Raw genomic sequence first — 20,618 nt, 5'->3', positions numbered from 1 at the left:
TCAACTCATATCAACCAAAATAGAGTCTCTGTAGCTGTAAATATTGATGGGTGGAGATACCCTCCTCGGGTGGATTAGAACTACCCACCTTATGATCAGCGGTCCAACACTCACCTGACATCCATCAGAGCTCCTCTTCCACACTCTGAGATACGCATTATTTTACCTCCATCACCAGCGATTACTTTCATCTACTTCTGACAGGCAAATAAATGGAATCAAAGTATGCTCTCTTTTATGCCTGGCTCTTTCCCCATTCAACTATATGACTGAAATTCATCCTTATCTTCTTACAATAATAGTCCATTTTGCTTTTTTTCCATCAATATATAGCATTGTATTCATATGTCACTATCTATTCATAGACATTTAAGTTGTTTATGTTTGAAAATATCTGAACTTTCTTTAGTAAATGTGTGGACATAGAATAGAATCAGTGTGTTATAGAGTAAATGTCTGCTTTCTTTTTTTTTCTTTTCTTTTTTTAATACTTTTATTGGGGATCTCACATCTTTTATCACAATCCATACATTCATCCAGTGTGTCAAACACATTTGCAGATTTGCTTCCATCATTTTCAAAGCATTCTTGTCCCACTTGAGCCCCTGATATCAGCTCCCCATTTCTTCCTCCTCCCTCCTTCGTCCTCCCTCTTTCACAAATCCTTGATAAGTTATAGATTATTATTTCCAGATTTTATATTGTCCTCCATTGCCACTCACCCCCTTCTCTATTGTTCAGCCCCCTGAGAGGGGGTTATAGATAGATCCTTGTGATACATTCCCCTTTATGCTCCCACCCTTCCCTAATCCTCCTGGTATCGCTACTCTGCTTGTTGACCCTGAGGGGTTAATCTATCCTGGATTCCCTGTGTTGTGAGCACTTATCTGTAGCGGTGTGCATGTTCTGGTCTAATCTGATTTGTAAGGTAGAATTGAGGTCATGATAGTGGGGGGAAGGAAGCACCAAAGAACTAGAGGAAAGTTGTGTGTTTCATTGGTGCTGACTGGCTCATCTCTTCCCTGTGACCGCTCTGTGAGGGGATGTCCAATTGTCTACAGATAGGCATTGGGTCTCCACTCCATGTACCACCACCACCACATGCACCCCCCCCCCATTCACATTGGGTATGATTTTGTTCTGGGTCTTAGGTGCCTGATACCTGATCTCACCAACACCTCATGATCACACAGGTTTCTTCCATGTGAGCTTTGTTACTTCTGAACTAGATGGCCACTTGCTTATCTTCAAGCCTTTAAGACCCCAGACTAGCACTATATCTTTTGATAGTAGGCACTATCAGCTTTCTTCACCACATTTGCTTATGCATCCATTTTGTCTTCAGTGATTGTACTGGGAAAGTGAGCATCACAGAACCAACCCAGGGACAAAGGAACAATAAATGAACTAAAATCAATGGAAGGAAGGTTGTAGGATTGTCTAGTGGGGCTTAATCAAGGGCAATATAGCAGTGAGGAATTACTAAACATGAATGAAGCTTGAACATGATGGTGGGAAGTAAATAGAAATAGAGGAAAGAACCAGGAGGCAAAGGACATTTACAGAGGCCTAAATACAGGCATGTACATATGTAAATATATATATATATATAATGAGAGGGGAATAGAACTATGTACTCATTTTTATATGTTAAGAATTAAGGCTGCAGATGGACATTGGGCCTTGACTCAGGTACTCCCTCAACACAAGAACACTGTATGCTTTTTTTTAGTTAGACTGCCAAAAACTAATAAAATGCTTTTAGTAATTTACTTATCTTCCTGCAGTGTCTAAATGTTTCAGCCACTCAATATCCTCACCAACCTTGGTATTCTCTGTCTGAGATAGTTTAATTGTGCCAACCTGGCTGATAAACATGTGGGATTAATTGAAGGGCAGAGAGATAAATGGCTCGGCGAGCCTTGCCTTTGTTGTCTCTTGCTCTTTGATCATCAGACCAGTGTGAGGCTGCCTTGCTTGTTCTGTGCCTCAACTTGCAAGCTACACTACCTGTAGAACACCTAACCCATGGACCGTGTCACTGTAATTTGAGGTTCCTTCAAGACCTGCTTCACCACACCATTGGAATTTACATTTCTTGAGCTGGGGACTGTCAGACCCTGTCATCTGGCTGACTGTTGGTGACCTGCCTTTGTGTTTGCTGCCTGTGCCGAGATAGCCTGAGTCTCTCTACAGAGGACTACCCTGTGGCCCTCAAGACTTCAAGGACTGCCAGGGTCTCACAGCTGTCTCATGGGAGTGAGTTGCACTGAGCCATTTGTACTGCTTTATAATTTAATTAACTGTTTATTATGTTTTATATATGTGTATAAATATATGTATATAATTATTAGCATTCTGGTTTTGTTTCTCTAGAGAACCCAGTCTAACACACCATCTATTTCATGATAGACAAACCAGAGGTTGTGGAGTGGTAATGCAGTAAGATTTTCATTTGCATTTATCTCAGGACTAATGGAATTGATCACCTTTGCTTTGCTCCATGTACAGGATGTTTTGTTATCCTCTTTTCAAAGTGGCTGTCACATCTCTTGATTACTTTTCTAATGAATTATTTACCACCTTTTAAAATAATTTTAGGTTTATAGAAATGTTATACAGTTCAGAACATTCCATGTATACAGCCCACCTACTTTCCTCTGATGTTAACTTCCTTTCATTACTATGGTAGATTTGTCAAAACTCAGAACTACAATGAGTTTATTACTAATAACTGAACTCCTGATTAGACATGGATGTTGCCAGTTTTTTCAGAAATGTCCTTTTTCTATTTCATGATTCAAACTAGATTACCACATTGCATTTAATCATCCTATGGCTTCAGTTTCCTTTGGCCTAAATTGTTTCTCAATCTTTTTTTGTTTTGTTTTTATGCCATTGACAGTATTGTGTAGAAAATCTCTCAATATGAATTTGTCTTTTTGTTTGTTCTTCTTTTCATGATTAGACTAGCAGTCTAGGTTTTGGAAAACATATCAGAAAGGTGAAATGTCCTTTTCATAATTTCAGAGTTGTGTAATATCCAGAGGTAATGTTAACCTTGAACACTGGTTTTAAAAATGTTTTCCAGTTTTCTCCCTTGTAAAATTAGTATTGTTCTCTTTATTATTTGGAATAAGTCAATTAGTCCTGTCAACATTGGACAACATTTTTTCTTATTTAAAAATTTTTATGACTTCTGAGTCTGAATTTTTTGTTGGATAATTCATATGTGTTTTTCTCTCAGTAGTCAGAGAATATATTTTGTATGATTCTACTCCTTTGAAATTTGTCAGCACTTGATTTATGACCCAGAATATGACTTATTTAAATAAATATTCCCTGTGTATGTAAAAGAAAAGTGTTTATTTCACATTTGTTGGTTACAGTGTTATACACATACATGCACACACATGCAAAGATTTGTAAATTGTATTGCTCAAATATTTTATATATCTACCACATTTGATCTGAGGTATGGCAAAAATCTCCCTACTGCATGGTTAGGAACTTGTCTACTTCTCTTTTCTTTTCATGCCTACTTTTATTTTTACGTATTTGCATCAAATTCGTTGTTGCTAAGTATGGTTGAGTCAGTTTTGACTCACAGCAATCCCATGTACCAAAGAACAAAACACTGCCTGGGTCTGGGCATCCTCGGAGTTATGGTGATATTTGGGCCCGTGGCTGCAGTCAATAAAGCTATTCATCTCGTCCCGGCTCTTCCTTCTCTTTTGGTGAACCACTGCTTTACCAATATGTCCTTTTTCCGGGAACTAGTCTCTTCTGTCCAAAGTCTGTGAGATGAAGCTTTGCTATCCTTGCTTTAGGGAACATGCTGGTTGTACTTCCTCTGTGACAAATTTGTTTGTGCTTCTGGCAATCCAGCATATTTTCAATATTCTTTGCCAACGCCATAATTCAAACACCTCAATTCTTCTGTGATTTTCCTTAATTATTGTCCTGTTTTCATATGCACATGAGGTGATCAAAATGCCATGGTTTGGGTCAAGCATACCTTATTCCTCAAAGAGATGTCTTGGCCCTTTAATTCTTTAAAGTGGTCTTGCTTAGCAGATTTGTCCAGTGTAGTACTTTATATGATGTCTTGATTGCTGCTTCCATGAGCATTTATGATGGATCTAAGCAAAATGAAATCATTGAAAAAATTAAATCTTTTATCCATTTATCACGATGTTATGATCCAGTCCTGAGGGTTTGGGTTTGCTTTACATTGAGTTGCACTCCATCCTGAAGGCAGCTGTCTTTGATTTTCATCAAGTGTTTCAGGTTCACCTCACTTTCCACAAGCAATGCAGATAGTCACCTGCACATCACAGGTTGCTGACAAGCTTTCCACCAACCCTAATGCAGATTTTTCTTCATATATTCCAACGTATCAATGTCAGGTTCATAAAAATATAAGATTGTTAAGCGTTTCTTCCATCATTATGACACTCCCATCTACTTCTAGTACAATTCCTGCCTTCAAGTTTATATTGTTTGATATTGGTATAGATAAACCTTCTTCTCTTGGTTACCGACAGCCATTGAGTCAATTCAAACTCATAGTGACCATATGAGACTAAATATCCACAGCAGCAAACAGCCTCATCTTTGTGCTCTGGTAGCTTCCAGACATAGCTTGCAGGTAGCAGTCCATCACACAACCAACGGGACACCAGAGCTTCTTTACTTTTGTTAGGTTTTGCATATTGGATCATTTTCCATCATATAATTTCAACATTTTTTGTCTTGATGTTTAAAGTAAGTTATGTACAAAATTCAGTATTTAGTTTGCTTGTTTCTTGAATCTAGAGTAACAAACTGACTTTTGAATAAAATGCTTAGTTCATTTTACATTTAATATTATGACCAATGCATTAGAGTTTAGCTATATCATATTATTATTTATAGCCCACTTGTACTGTCCTATTGCATTTTTGTTCCTTTACTTCTCCTTTCTTGCATTCTTTTAAGTTAAGTAATTACTTTATCATTCCATTTCTTCTTAATATTAGATTGTTAGTTGTGTTTTTTTCTAGTAGTGTGTAATCTTGAATTTATTGATCTATATTAAATTGACCCCAGTACTTACATTTGAGCCCTGGTGGCACTGTTGACTCTTCAATGGGCTGCTGATCCTAAGGTGGGCTGTTCAAACCCACCAGCCGCTCCTCAGGAGAAAGACCATGTTATATGTTCAGCCTTAGAAACCCTATATAGGGTCTTTATGGGTCTGAATTGTGATGCTGGAGAAGCATATTTAAAGTGTCCCAAACTGTTAAAAGGACAAATCAATGTCATAGAAGAAGTATAGCCAGAGTGTTCCTTAGAGGCAAGGATGGCAAGGCTTCATATTAAATACTTTGGACATGTTATCAGGAGAGATCAGTCCCTGGAGAAGATCATGCTTGGTACAGTGGAGGGGCAGTTAAAAAGAAGAAGGCTCTCTGCCCCACTACAAGACACAACGTCTCTCACTGACCCATAGTGCTACAGGGACAACACTAGAGACACAGTGCAGGAATTGTGCCCAATCTGACCCCACAATACTGAGGTGAAACATTAAGAGAATACAACAGAACAGCAAGGGGGGCAGAGCAATGAAGTCCCCAGGAAATGCCAAAAATAGATTTTGGGGTCAGGGCATGGCACCCCATCAGACTCAATCAGAGAACACTCCAAAAGCTCAACAAACAGACCTTGAACTAGTTATAGGCTTTTCTCTTTTTTGTCATTGATTTTTGTTGCTGCTTTCTTTTCTTTTCTGTGTTTGCTTTGTTTTGTTCTGTCTTGTTTTTTTTGTGCATATTATTATCTCTTCAGGGCTATCTAGATATGATAGGTGGGATAAACAATCTAGAGGCGAAAACAACAGGACCGATGGTTTGGGGGGACATGGGAGAGATGGAGGCAGGGGAAAGGAAGTGGGTGTTAACAAACCCAGGGACAAGGGAACAACAAGTGATCTAAAATCAATGGCAAGGAGGGTGTAGGAGGCCTGGTACAACTTGATCAAGGGCAATGTAACCAAGAGGAATTACTAAAACCCAAATGAATACTGAAAATGATAGTGGGAAAAGAGGAACATAAAAGGAAATAGAAGAAAGAAATAGGAGACAAATGACATTTATAGAGGTCTAAATACAGGCCTGTACATATGTAAATATATTTATATATGACAATGGGGAGATAGATCTATGTACATATACTTATAGGTTTAGTATTAAGGTAGCAGATGGATATTGGGCCTCCACTCAAGTATTCCCTCAATACAAGAACACCTTGTTCTACTAACCTGGCATTCCATAATGCTCACCTCCCCAACACAATAGCTGAAGACAAAGCGGGTGCAAAAGCAAATATCGTGAAGAACGCAAATGGTGTCTAGCTCTCAAAAGATATAGCATCTTCCGTCTTAAAGGTTGGAATATAAACAAGTGGCCATCTAACTCAGAAGCAACAAACCCACATGGAAGAAGCACACCAACCTGTGTGATCACAAGGTGTTGACAGGATCAGGTATCAGGGATAAAAGAACAAGAAATCATATCATTGTGAATGAGAGGGAGGGTGGAGTGGAGACCCAAAGTCCATCCATAGACAATTGGACATCCCCTTACATAAGGGTCACGGGGAGGAGACAAGTCAGTCAGGGTGCAATATAGCACCAATGAAACATACAACTTTCCTGTAGCTTTTTAATGCTTCCTCCCCCACCCCACTGTCATGATCTCAATTCTACCTTACAAATCCTGTTAAATCAGAGGATGTACACTGGTACAGATAAGAGCTGTAATCATAGGGAATCCAGGATAGATAACCTCTCAGGACCAATATTGAGAGTAGCCATACCAGGTGGGTAAGGGAAAGGTGGGGGGAGAAAGGAGGAACTGATCACAATGATCTACATATAACCCCCTCCCTGAGAAAAGTGGGTAAAGGGAGACATCGGTCAGTGTAAGACATGAAAAAAAATTAACAAAGTTTTGTGAGGAAGGGAGGGTGGGGGAGAGGGAGGAAAATGAGGAGCTGACACCAAGGGCTCAAGTAGAAAGCAAATGTTTTGAAAATGATGGTGGCAACAAATATACAAATGTGCTCGACACAATGGATGGATGGATGGATGGATGGATGGTCATAAGAGTTGTATGACCCCCCCCCCAATAAAATGATTTCTAAAAAAGAAGAAGAAGAAGGCCCTCAATGAGATGAACGGACACAATGGCTACAGCAATGGACTGACATAGGAGCAACCGTGAGCATGGTGCCGGACCAGGCAGTGCTTCTTTCTGCTGCACATAGGGTTGCTATGGATTGGGGGCAACTCAATAGCATCTAACAACAGCATTAGTATAAATCATATCTATGACAGTGGGTTGGATTACTTTAATTAGTATAATTTCCCAAACTATGCAAGAGTCTCATAACACTTCAACTCTAGTTATACCTTTTCTACATTTTATGTTATGTTTTCATAGATTTAATTATGCATACAGTTTAAGACCACTCAATGCCCCTATTATTTTTAAAGTCGATAGTTACTTTCACGTATCTATATCTTTGCCTCCATCGCATCATTATAACTGACTCGACCCGGAGAAGGCCACTCTTCCTCAGTCATATTTTGCTTGTCTTTTGACATTGAGGGTGCATCTTCTAGTATTATCTTTGTTTTGATTTCATTCATTAGGTTTTCAATAACTAACAATGTTTCAATGTTATCCACAGGGCTTTCTGTGACTAATTACTTGGAAGTGAACAGCTATTCCTTCTTCATGGTCTGCTCTGAATCTGGAAGCTCTGCTAAAATCTATTCACTTCAGGTGACTGTTGGTATTTGAAAGAACAAGGACGTGGCTTTCAGCATCACAACAACACACAAGGCACCACCGTAGGACAAACTGATAGAAAAGTGGTGGTAAAGTTTGCAGAATAAAGTCTTTAGTATCTTCATTTGCAGATGGGTCAGGATTCAAAATGAGAAAAAACAGCTTCAGATATCAATTAATAATTGGAATTTTAAATGTACAAATTATGACTCTAGGGAAATTGGAAGCTGTTAAAAAAGTAAGAAAATGCATAAAGATCAATATTCTAGGTGTTAGTGAGCTGAAATAGACTCACAGTATTGGCCATTTTGAATCAGACCATCATATTGTTTATTATGGCTGGAATGACATAATCAAGAAGAATGGGGTTACATCCAAAACAGACATGCTGTCTATGATAGGATAATGTCTACATGCATGCAAGGAAATGCAAGTAATACTATTATTCAAATGCATGCTCCCAAACTATAAATAGTGATGCAAACATTGAAGAATACCACCATTGGTGATTGGAATTTAAAGTTGGAAACAACAAAGAATGAACCATAGTAGGAGAATGTCATCTTGGTGATAGAAATGAAGCTGGGGCTTCAGTGAAATAATTTGAAGACCAATAATAGAATTGTAAGACTAATGATAGAATTTGCAAGACCAGTAATGACATCTTCATAGCAAACACCTTTTTTCAACAACACAAATGGCAATTGGACTTTTCCACATGGAACACGCGGAATCAAATTGACTGCACCTAGGAAAGGGATTATGGAGAGCTCAATATTAGCAGCTAAAATAAGGGCAGGAAAACTCTGAAACAGATAATCAATTTCCCACTTGTAACTTCAGACTGAAGCTAAAAGAAATTAAAACAAATTCGTGAGATCCAAAATATAACATTAAATATATCCGGTCTATACTCTGAGAACATTTTAAGAATAGGGTTAATAGGTTTTGTCTAATGACAAAAGACCTGAGGAGCCGTAGGATGAGGTCAAGCACATCATAGATGAAGAAAGCATATTATCATTAAAGAGACAGGAAAGGAAGTAAAGGATCAAAGGGTATGTCAGACGAGACTCTGAAACTTGCTCTAAATTGTAGGGTAGTTAAGACATATAAGGCATATGGAACAAGTGATGATGTCAAAGAGCTGAACAGAAAATTTCAAAGGACAGCTCAGAAGACAAAGTAACATATTATAAAGAAATTTCCAAAGACCTAGCGTTAACAAGCCAAACAGGAAAAATACATTCAACATTCTGAAACTGAAAGAATGCAAGAAAAAGATAAACCTCGAGTTTTGATCTTGAAAAATTCTGTGGGAAAAATATTGAAGGATGCAGGTGGGGGCAAAAGAAGAAGGAAGGCAGAAGAAATTATATATTCAGGGTGCAATATAGCACTGATGAAACACACAGTATCCTATAGCTATTTGAAATGTCTTTCTCCCACTATTTTTGTCATCATTTTATTGGGGGCTCGTACGACTCTTATGACAATCCATCCATCCATCCATGGTGTCAAGCACATTTGTACATTTGTTGCCATCAGTGGTTCTCAACTTTCCTAATGCCGCGGCCCTTTAATACTGTTCATGTTGTGGTGACCCCCCAACCATAAAATTATTTTCGTTGCTACTTCAATAACTGTCATTTTGCTACTGCTATGAATCAGGCAACCCCTTTGAATGGGTTGTTCGACCCCCAAAGGGGTCGCAACCCACAGGTTGCCATCATCATTTTCAATACATGTTCTTTCTACTTGAGCCCTGGTGTTAGCTCCTCATTTTTCCCCTCCCTCACCCACTCCCCCCTCATGAATCCTTGATAATTTATAAATTTTTTTTTCAGGTCTTACATTGACTGATGTCTCCCTTCACCCACTTTTCTGTTGTCCATCCCCCGGGAGGGGGTTATATGTAAATCACTGTGATCCATTCCCCCTTTTTCCTTCCACATTCCCCTTACCCTCCTTGTATGGCTACTCTCAATATTGGCCCTGAGGGGGTTATCTTTCCTGGATTCCCTATTTTCGCAGCTCTTATCTGTACCAGTGTACATCCTCTGATCTAGCAGGATTTGTAAGGTAGAATTGGGATGATGAGAGTGGGGTGAGGGAGGAAGCATTAAAGAGTTACAGGAAAGTTGTATGTTTCATCGGTGCTATACTGCACCCTGACTGACTCGTCTCCTCCCTGCGACCCTTCTGTAAGGGGATGTCCAATTGTCTATGGATGGGTTTTGGGTCTCCACTCCACCCTCCCCCTCATTCACAATGATATGATTTTTTGTTCTTTTCTTTGATGCCTGATACCGGATGCCTTCAGCACCCCGTGATCACACAGGCTGGTGCGCTTCTTCCATGTGGGCTTTGTTGCTTCTCTTCCTCCCATCATTATGGCCCTGGTTTTACCTCGCTAAAGTTGCTAGGACTGTATAGGTACATTGGTACAACCAAGACCTTTCCATGCACAAAATTCAAGATATAGCAGGGGAGTATTGACTTCCTGAGGGAAGGTGGGGAAAGGAGAAGGGTAAGCAGATAGCTGCGATGATTGTATAACCCCACTCAACATCAGAATTAAAGGAAAATGGGTACATGGGATTGTGTAAATTATGGCAAAGAGTTATGCTAATTATAAGATACTAAAGCGTCAGAGGGTGGGAGAGTGAGAGGGGGAGGAGATAAAGGGGGAGCTGATATCAAGGAGTTCATGAAGAAAAGAAAATGTATTGAAAATGAGGGAAGCAAATGTTCAATTTGCTTGATCTAATGGAACTCTGGATTGTAATAGTATCTGTAAGAGCTCATAATAAAATGTTTTCTTTTTCAAAAGCAGAACTTGGAAGGAATACACAGTCACTGTACAAAAAAGGAACTAGTCTATGTGCAATTATTTCAGTAGGGATTATATGAGCAATAACCAATTGTACTGAAGGAAAAAGTCCAAGCTAGACTGAAAGTATTAGCCAAAAGCAAGACTCTGAGAAATGATGAATTTCCACTTGAAATGTTTCAATAAGCTGATGAAGTACAAACTAGTCTATGCCAGGAAATTTGAAAGAGAGAGCTTTGGCCAAGTGACTGGGAGAGATTCATATTTATCCATTTCAGAGAAAGAAGCCCAACAGAATGCACAAAGCATATGAAAATGTCATTGATATCACTTGCAAGTAAATTTTGCTGAAGATGCTTCAACAATGGTTGCAGCAGTACATTGTTGAGGAACTGCCAGAGGCTCTGGCTGGATTCAGAAGATTATACGGAACACGGGATATGATGACTGACCTCAGATGGATCTTGACTGAACGCCGCGAATACCAGAAATATGTTTACTTTCTGTTTCATTGACTATGCAAAAGCATTTAACTGTGTAGATCACAGTATACTATGGATAGCCTTGAGAAGAATGGGAATTCCAGAACACTTCGCTGTGCTTATTTGGAATTTTTACATGGATCAAGATGCAATTGTGCAATCAGAACAAGGGCATAGAAAATTATTTAAAATCAGAAAAGGTATGTGTCAGAATGATATCCTCTGATCATATTTATTCAATCTGTATGCTGAACAAATCATCAGAGAAATTGGATTCCATGACGAACAAGGTGGCATGAGGACTGGAGGAAGGCTTACTAACCTCTGGGCTATGCAGATAACACAATCTTGCTTACTGAAAGTGAAGAAGAATTAAAGCATTTGCTGATCAAGATCAGGATGGCAGCCCTCAGGATGGATTACAACTCAATGGAAAGAGGACCAGAATCCTTACAACTGGCCCAATAAGTAAAATAATGGTGAGTGAAGACTGAAATTTCAAGAATTTCATGTTGTTGGATCCACAATCAATGCTCCTGGAAGCAGCAGTCAAGAGATCAGAGAACACATTGCATTGAATAAATCTGTTGCCCAAGAACTCTTTAAAGTATTAAAAGCAAGGGTGTTACTTTGAGGGCTGAGGACTGTTTGACCCAAGCCATGATATGTTCAATCACCTCATGTGCATGTGACGGTTGGGCATTGAATAAGGAAGACTGAAGACAACTTGATGGATTTGAACTATGATGTTGGCAAAGAAGATGGAAACCTCCCTCCAGTGCCAAAAGAACAAAACAAGTCTGTCTTGGATGAAGTACAACCAGAATGCTCCTTAGAGGCGAGGATGACTGGACTTCATTTCATAGTTTGGACATGTTACCAAGAGAGACAAGTCCCAGGAGAAGGATATCATGCTTGGTAAAGTGAAGGGACAGAAAAAAAGACCATGCCATGGACGAGAGAGAGTGACACAGTGGTTGCAACAATAGGTTCAAAAAAAGGAACCATTGGGAGAGTGGTGACGGGCCTGGTAGTGTTTTGTTCTGGTGTAAGTGGGCCAATTCCGAGTTGGAATCCGCGAGAAAGCGCTTAACAACCTGTATCAGCCTTCTTCTTGGTCTTCATCCCTTCCAGCAATCTCATGTTTCTAACTAAGAGCATTCTCCTCTTACAGAAGACTCTCCTTAGTGCTCATTCTAGTGTGAGTTTGTTTGCACAATTTCACGCCATTATTTCACTTTCACATTTGAAGGATATTTCCACTGGGTATAGAATTTTATTTTGGTAATTAATTTCTTCCAATTGTTTATAAGTGTAATTCCACTCTCTTCTGGCTTTAATTATTTCTTTTGAAAGATCAAGTAACAGTCTTGCTGCTCCTTTGAAGTAACTTTTTCCTCTTGATATACTTCAAATTTTCACTTTTTCTCATTTAAGCACTATTTACCATGATTTGTTCATATTTTTAGACGTTCAGGATTATTCAATATTATATATTTCATTAGTTATATCGATTATTTGATGATGTCATTAAATATTTCTTGGAGTCCCTTTCTCTCTCATCTCAAGAATTCAAATTATACATATGTTGGCTATTTTCCCTGAGATTTATGTGCTTCTCTTTGTATATCCATCCATTTATCTTCTCTGTACATCAAAATGGATATTTTCCACTTAGCTACTTTTAACTCATAAATTCTCTATTATGTTGTGTCTATTTTGCAATTAAACCCATATTGACTTCATGAATTCTTTCTGCTCGAAAATTCCATTTGATTATATTTTTATAGATTTCAATTATCTAATGAAGTTTTCATTTTTCACTTACTTTAAAAATATATTAATTATACTTATTTTATAACTTTATAACACATCGATATTTGTATCACTTGTCTGTTATATTTTTTTTCTCCTTGGCTTTTGTGATTTCATCATATTTCCTGATAGAGTTGATAATTTTTAATTGAAAGTTGGATATTATACATGACTGGTTGTAGAGACTTTGGATGATGTTCTATTTCTCCTTGGAATATTTTATTTTCTTCTATCAGATCCCAAGGAAATTCGGAGCCAGTCAGAGGATGAAATAATTAAAGGTTATTTTTTAGACTTTGCATGGGCTAAAATATATTACTGAGTTCTACTTATCCTCATGTTCTCATTTCTATTCTTAAGTCTCGTTTAAAGTCTAAGAAATTTACTACTATTCCTTCTCCTTAGAAGCTTCTAATTTCTAATTTTTGTCAATATCTAGGACTATGAGCCTACCAAAAGCTATAATTAACTCTTTATCCCCTTAGTAACTATTTGCTGATGAGTTTCTAAGGCTCTCATCCTACAGACTCTCAACTTAGGGATCATCTAATGCCTTGAATGTAATTCATATGTAGAATGCTGGGATCATGTCTCTGAAGTTCCAATTGGTTCAGAATCTTGACCCCTAGTTTCCAGTTGCTATAATGCCCCTGAAGTTCAATTTTCACTTTCTTGTCTCAGTGATATTGCTGCAAGTTTCTCTTCCATCGTTTTGGCCTTCAAAACCAATGAGCATCTCCTCTGAGTAAGTGAATTGTTGTTAGGCGTGGCTCTGACCCACAGTGATCCTATTCACAACAGAATGAGACACTATGCCAACCTCACAACTGTCCCTATGCCTGAGCCCAGTGATGCAGCCACATTGTCAATCCATCTTGTCAAGGATCTTCCACTTTGTCACCATTCCTCCACTTTACCAAACATGATGTCCTTCTCCAGGGACTGGTCTCTCTTGAAAAATATGTCTGAAATATGATAAAGAGCACTCTGGCCTTACGTCTTCCAGTAGACATTGGGTCATAATTTTAGCAGGCCATGGTATTTTCAATATTCTTCTCCAGCACCACAATTTGAATGCATCGATTATTCTACAGTCTTCATTATTCCATGTCCACATTTCACATGAATATGATGCAATGGGGAACATCATGGGTTGTGTCAGGTGCGCTTCAGTTCTCAAAGTAACACCCTTGTTCTTCGATGCTTGTGCAAAACATATACCTAATGCAATACGTCTTTTGATCTCTTGATTACTGCTTCCATAAGTATTGATTAAGGATTCAAGCAAGACAAAATCCTCAACAACTTCACTCTTTTCTCCATTTATCATGATGTTTCCTATTGGTCTAGTTGTGTGGACTTGGGTCTTTACCTTTAGTAAACTTAGAATTCACACTGGAGGCCACAATCCTTGATCATCATCAGCAAGTACTTCAATTTCTCCTCACTTTCAGCAAGCAAGGCTGTGTTATCTACATTCCACAGGTTGTTAATAAGCCTTCCTCCAATCCTGGTGCCACACTCTTCTCAGTATAATCCAGCTTCTCTGATGACTTGCTCAATATACAAATTGAACAAGTATGGTGAGAGGATACAACCCCGACACACACCATTCCTCATTTTAAACTAGTTAGCCTGCCCTTGTTCTGTTTGCACAATTGCCTCTTGATCCATGTACAAGTTCCAAATGAGCCCAATGGAATGTTTCAGATTTCCCACTCTTCTCAAGATTATCCACAGTTTCACAGGGTCCACACAGTTGAATGTCTGCATGATCAGTGAAACAGAAGTAAATATCTTTCTGGTATTGCATATTTTCAGCCAAGATCCATGTGACATTACTAATGATATCCCTTACTCCCCATCCTCTTCTGAATCCAGCCTGGACTTATAGAAATTTTCTGTCAAGGTACATGTGTAACCACGGTTGCATAATCTTACGCAAAATTTTACTTATGTGTGATATCAATGGTATCATTCTATAGCTTAAGCTTTCTGTTGAGTCACCTTTCTTTGGAATGGGCACAAATATGGGTCTCTTCCAGTGAGTTGGCCAGGTAGCTGTCTTCTTAACTTCGTGGCATAGATCAGTGCATGCTTCCAGTGCTTCTTCGGCTTTCTGACACATTTTAATGGGAATTCCACCAATTCCTGAAGCCTTGTTCTCGGTTAATGCATCCAGTTCAGTTTGAACTTTTTTCTTTGGCAACGTTACATCTTGCTCATAAACTACCTCTTGAAATAGTGGACTGTCAGCTAGTTCTGTTTTGGTGTAATGACTCTATGTTCTTTCCATCGTCTCTTGTTGCTTCCTGCATCGTTCAATATTTTGCCTTTAGACTCTTTCAAAATTGCAATTCAAGGCTTGACTTTTTTCTTGAATTCTTCCGATTTGAGATATGCTGAACATGTTCTTCCCTTCGGTTCTTCTCATTCTAAGTCATGGCACGTTTCATTGCAATACTTGACTATCCTCTCGAACTGCCCTGTGAAATGTTCTATTCAGCTTCTCGACTTCATTCTTTCTTCCACTTGCTTTAGCGACGCTACAATTTAGAACACGTTTCAGACTGTCTTCTGGCATCACTTTGATTTTTTCCCCTTTCTTCTCTTTTTAATGACCTTTTGCCTTCTTCATGACTGATGGTCTTGATATCCTCCCACAGCTCATGAAGTCTTTTGCTAATGTTCAATGAGTCGAAGCTGTTGTTGAAATGTTCTCGAAATTCAAGTGGGATAGATTCAAGAAGGGCATATTTTGATTCTTGTGGATTTGCTTTCATTTTCTTCAGCTGTATCCTGAACTTACATATAAGAAATGTATGGTCTACTCCATAGTCGGCCCCTGGTCTGATTTTAGCTGCTGATATTGAGCTTTTTCATCATGTCTTCACACAGATATAGTCTATTTGATTTCTGTGTATTTCATCTGGGGAAGTCCATTTGTATGACCCCTTTTTTGTTGTTAAAAAAGGTATTTGCTATGAATAAGTTGTTGTCTTTGCAAAATTCCATTATACTATCTCCAGCTTCATTTCCATCACCAAGTTCATGTTTTCCGACTACTGTGTCTTCCTTTTTTTTTTTGTTTTGTTTTTTAATTTTTTTGTTAGGGCTCATACAACTCTTATCACAATCCATACATTTGTACATTCACTGCCCTCATCATTCTTTTTTTTTTAACATTTTATTAGGGGCTCATACAACTCATCACAATCCATACATATACATGCATCAATTGTGGAAAGCACATCTGTACATGCTTTGCCCTAATCATTTTAAATCATTTAAAACATTTGCTCTCCACTTAAGCCCTTTGCATCAGGTCCTCTTTATTTCCCTCTCTCCCCGCTCCCCCCTCCCCCATGAGCCCTTGATAATTTATAAATTATTATTTTGTCATATTTTGCCCTATCCGGCGTCTCCCTTCACCCCCTTTTCCGTTGTCCGTCTCCCAGGGAGGAGGTCACATGTAGATCCTTGTAATCGGTTCCCCCTTTCCAACCCACTCACCCTCTACCCTCCCAGTATCGCCCCTCTGGTCCTGAAGTTATCATCCACCCTGGATTCCCTGTGCCTCCAGCTCCTATCTGCACCAGTGTACAACCTCTGCTCTATCCAGACTTGCAAGGTAGAATTCAGATCATGGTAGTGCGGGGGGGGGGGGCATGGAGGAAGCGTTTAGGAACTGGAGGAAAGCTGTGTTCTTCATCGGTGCTACGTCACACCCTGACTGACTCATCTCCTCCCATAGACCCCTCTGTGAGGAGATCTCCAGTGACTGACAAATGGGCTTTGGGTCTCCACTCTGCACTTCCCCCTTCATTCACTATGGCAAGATTTTTTTTTGAAGATGCCTTATACCTGATCCCTTCGACACCTCGTGATCGCACAGGCTGGTGTGCTTCTTCCATGTGGGCTTTGTTGCTTCTGAGCTAGATGGTTTCTTCCTTTTTATTTTCAACTTTTCATTCCAATCACCAATAACTATCAATGCATCTTGATTGCATATTTTATCAGTTTCCATCTGAAGTTGGTAGCAGAATTCTTCAATTTCTTCATCACTAGATTTTGTGGTTGGTACATAAAGCTCAATAATAGTTGCATTGATTGGATTTCCTTCAAGGCAGATAGGTACAATATGATCACAGATAACATTGTGACTTGTGGTTGATTTAGCGAGATGCTTTCTGATAATGAATGCCATGTCATTCCTCTTGATTATGTTATTCCCAGCATAGAAAATCATATTATTTTCTGATTTAAAAAAATAGCCAATAACAGGCCATTTCAGCTCACTAATGCCTAGGATATCAATCTCCATGCATTCAATTTCATCTTTTACTGCTTCCAACTTTCCTAATTTCCACTTGTCTATCTCTTTGTCATACTGTGGTGGCTTGTGTGCTGCAGTAATGCTGGAAGATGTCACTGGTCTTCCAACTGCCAGCAGGGTCACCCGTGGTGAACAAGCTCCCAGACTGAGAACAGACAATGAAGAAAGCCTCTGCTCCCCACTTTGAAGGAAGAAGCCACTAAAACCTTATGCAGAGCTTTGAGACATTTCAAATCCTGAATGCCTAAGCAAAGGGTATGCAGTAGTAAGGCTAGAACTAAACTGAAAGCCATGACTCATTTTCGAGATGTTGCCCCTTCAGTTTGGATTGCCTTCATTATTATCAGATGGCATCAAACAGTTATTTCACATTTTACTAAGATTTCAGAGTTGTTCTCATGGGGGAGGGGGGGTAATTTGAATACTGGTGAATTAATTTGCTTTTAGCATACATGCCCAACCATCATGTACATTGAAATATATCTTTAAATAGGATGATACTATATCTAAGTTTTCCTTAATGGACCCTGATAGGTGCCTTTAATCTATAATATTGATTGCTAGTTCCCTCTTTCACTCACCAAAGTTTCTAATCTGCAACAAATTCTGTGACTACTCTGCCTCTAATGTCTAGTTTACTTCTTTCACCTTTGTGTATCATAGATATCTGTTCTACTTCTTTGCATACTTGATTCACCATTCTGGATCCTACAGAACTTTTCTGTTTTAAAGATCAAGGAGAACTTCAAACCTTCAAGTGGGAAATCAACTCCAATATCCCCAAACTTAAAGTACCATGTATTCAAACATAATCATATGACCACAGTGTATTCATCATACTATCCAAACCCAAACCAAATTCAGGGCCATCAAATTGAGTCAAACTCATAGCAACACTGTAGGAGAGAGCAAGCTTGCCCCTTGGGGTTTCTTAGTGGGAAGAGAACAGAGCAGCTGGTGAGTTTGCCGACGTTGCAGTGAACAGCTCAATGCATAGTTGACTCCCCATCATACTGTATGCATCAAACTACAAACAGTTAACATCAGCTGGATTTCTACATTGCTCATGGTCATAGAAATTTAAGACTAAAAGAAAACTTAAAGAAATTCAAGCTCACAGCATTTACCCTCTTTACAGATAATGACACTGGGGACCCAAAGGTTTCTTTAGGGCCACATGAGTAATCTATCAAAAATCTCAGGAGATCTCAACCCTCTAGTCCTCCTGGCAACCAAATAAACTTCTATCTTGTACACTACCCAGCCCAATTGTTTTTTATTATCAAACTCCTACTTCTTCAATACCAAATGCGATCTACTTCTATATAGCAGCATTAGTAAAGAATTCAATTTTTTTTCAAGACTAGGACATGAAAGGCATGATATATACTTATAAAACATCTACTTACTGTGAATTTCCTGAAATTACCAGTTATACCTTTATTCACTAAATGTTTGTCAGAATACCTCTTGAATAGCCCCCAAGGATTTAGAGCTGCAGATGGTTCATTAGGATTCTTTGTTTATTTCAACTGGAGAATTTACAGAGAACATGATTTATTAGGTAGCTGTAGCAGGCACATCTGGTGCCCTGATTCATATTTGACTAGCCTTACATCTGATTTTAGCCAGGTTGGAATAGATAATTCAACCAAAGCTTTAGGTCTCTTCAACCTGTTATCACCCCGCCTCTCGCTCACATTGAGTATGTTTACTTTCTGGCCACGGCTAATGACCTAGGTCTTGGCAGGAGATATTTTGGTTTTCTTTTTGTTTCTTTTAGTCTTTAAATATATGTAGGGAAAGAGCAAGAGGTAATCTTGATGAATGGGGGGCAGGAGCTAATGGATAAACACTTCTGCCACCCAACCATTGGGTAGAGAATTTAGGGAAGTATTATGCTTGCTTTGCAGAATGTTCCGGGAAAATGTAGGCAAGTTATTTGTTCACAGAGGTGGTCTATAAACATTGTGGGGGGTTTCCTCCTTCATCCTACTTTCTCACTCATGCCCCCTAGATCACCTGCAAATAAGCCTTCACATAAGTCTCTGCTTTTGGAGAAACCCAAAACACATTTTACCTAAACGTCAAATTCTCCAGGAATGAAATGTCCCTATATCAAAGCCTTTCTCATCTCAACAGTCTTAGTTCTATGGCACTTTTCCTAGACAGTAAAGAATTGATATAATGAATGTGTTCTATTATAGTGCCATCTAGTGGCAAGGATGAATCAAAACGCATGACACCTGAGTGGCCATGTTGTAAATATTAAACTTAAACACTGATAATTTCACATTACAATGGATAGATGTATTCAACAGCGGGCATTCTTACCACAATTCCATTGAAGGTCAAAAAGATAAATGCTTCTGACAGGATATTAAAAGGTTGGAATAATTTTATGATATGCAGGTAACACGCTAAGACAATGATAAAGATAATCAAATCTCACGCATGAAAAAGCAAAAGCTAATCATCAACAAGGTCAGGCACAGCTTTGCCTCTGTGTTTTGATTTAGCTGAGCATAAAGCCATATTAAACATACAAACTTGATTCACAGAACAGAAATTGGCCCCAATAGCTAGTGTTAAAGGGATCTCAGGATAGGGGGGACAGGGGTAATAATATGAAATATGAGAAATAATAGCATCCACCAATTAATGAGTACTTATTATGTGCCAAGCCCTATGCTAAGCATTTTATTCATGTCATCTCATTTAATTTTTACAACAACTCCATGAGGTAGGGGCAGTTGATATCCTTGTTTTTCAGACCAAGAAAAGAGACTAACAAAAATGATTGGCATTTCCAAGGTCATACACCTGGTAAGGAGCACTTGTTTTCTATTGCAAGCCATGGAGTTGATTCCAGCGCACCTTGATCCTAGAGAACTGAGTAGACTTGCCCCATGGGTTTAAGAGAATATAATCTTTGTGGGAGCAGATTGCCTGGTCTGTTCTCCTACAGAGAGAGGATGCTGGGTTCAACTCTCCAACCTGAAGTTCGCAGCAGAGCATTAACCATTGTCCCACTTGGATTAATTAGTAGGAAATAAGAGCGGAGAGGCTTCAAACCAAGATCTACAAGCTACCAAATCTAGTCTCTGAAATAGTTCACGTTTCCTCCTGCATCCGAAATCTTGACTAATTTTGTGCTAAGGCATTTTCGTTGATCAGTATCACCTCTGCCAGCCCCTCACTTTGCAACTGGAGGGCGACAGCACTCATGGTTAAATGCTTTGCCACAGGTCACCCAGAAATCAGTGGCCTGCCTGAATGAAGACTCCTCACTCACTGGACTCTAATCAAAACATATA

The sequence above is a fragment of the Tenrec ecaudatus genome, chromosome 5 (assembly GCF_050624435.1).
Source record: "Tenrec ecaudatus isolate mTenEca1 chromosome 5, mTenEca1.hap1, whole genome shotgun sequence".
Lineage (NCBI taxonomy): Eukaryota > Metazoa > Chordata > Mammalia > Afrosoricida > Tenrecidae > Tenrec > Tenrec ecaudatus.
This window is presented reverse-complemented; position numbering follows the sequence as displayed.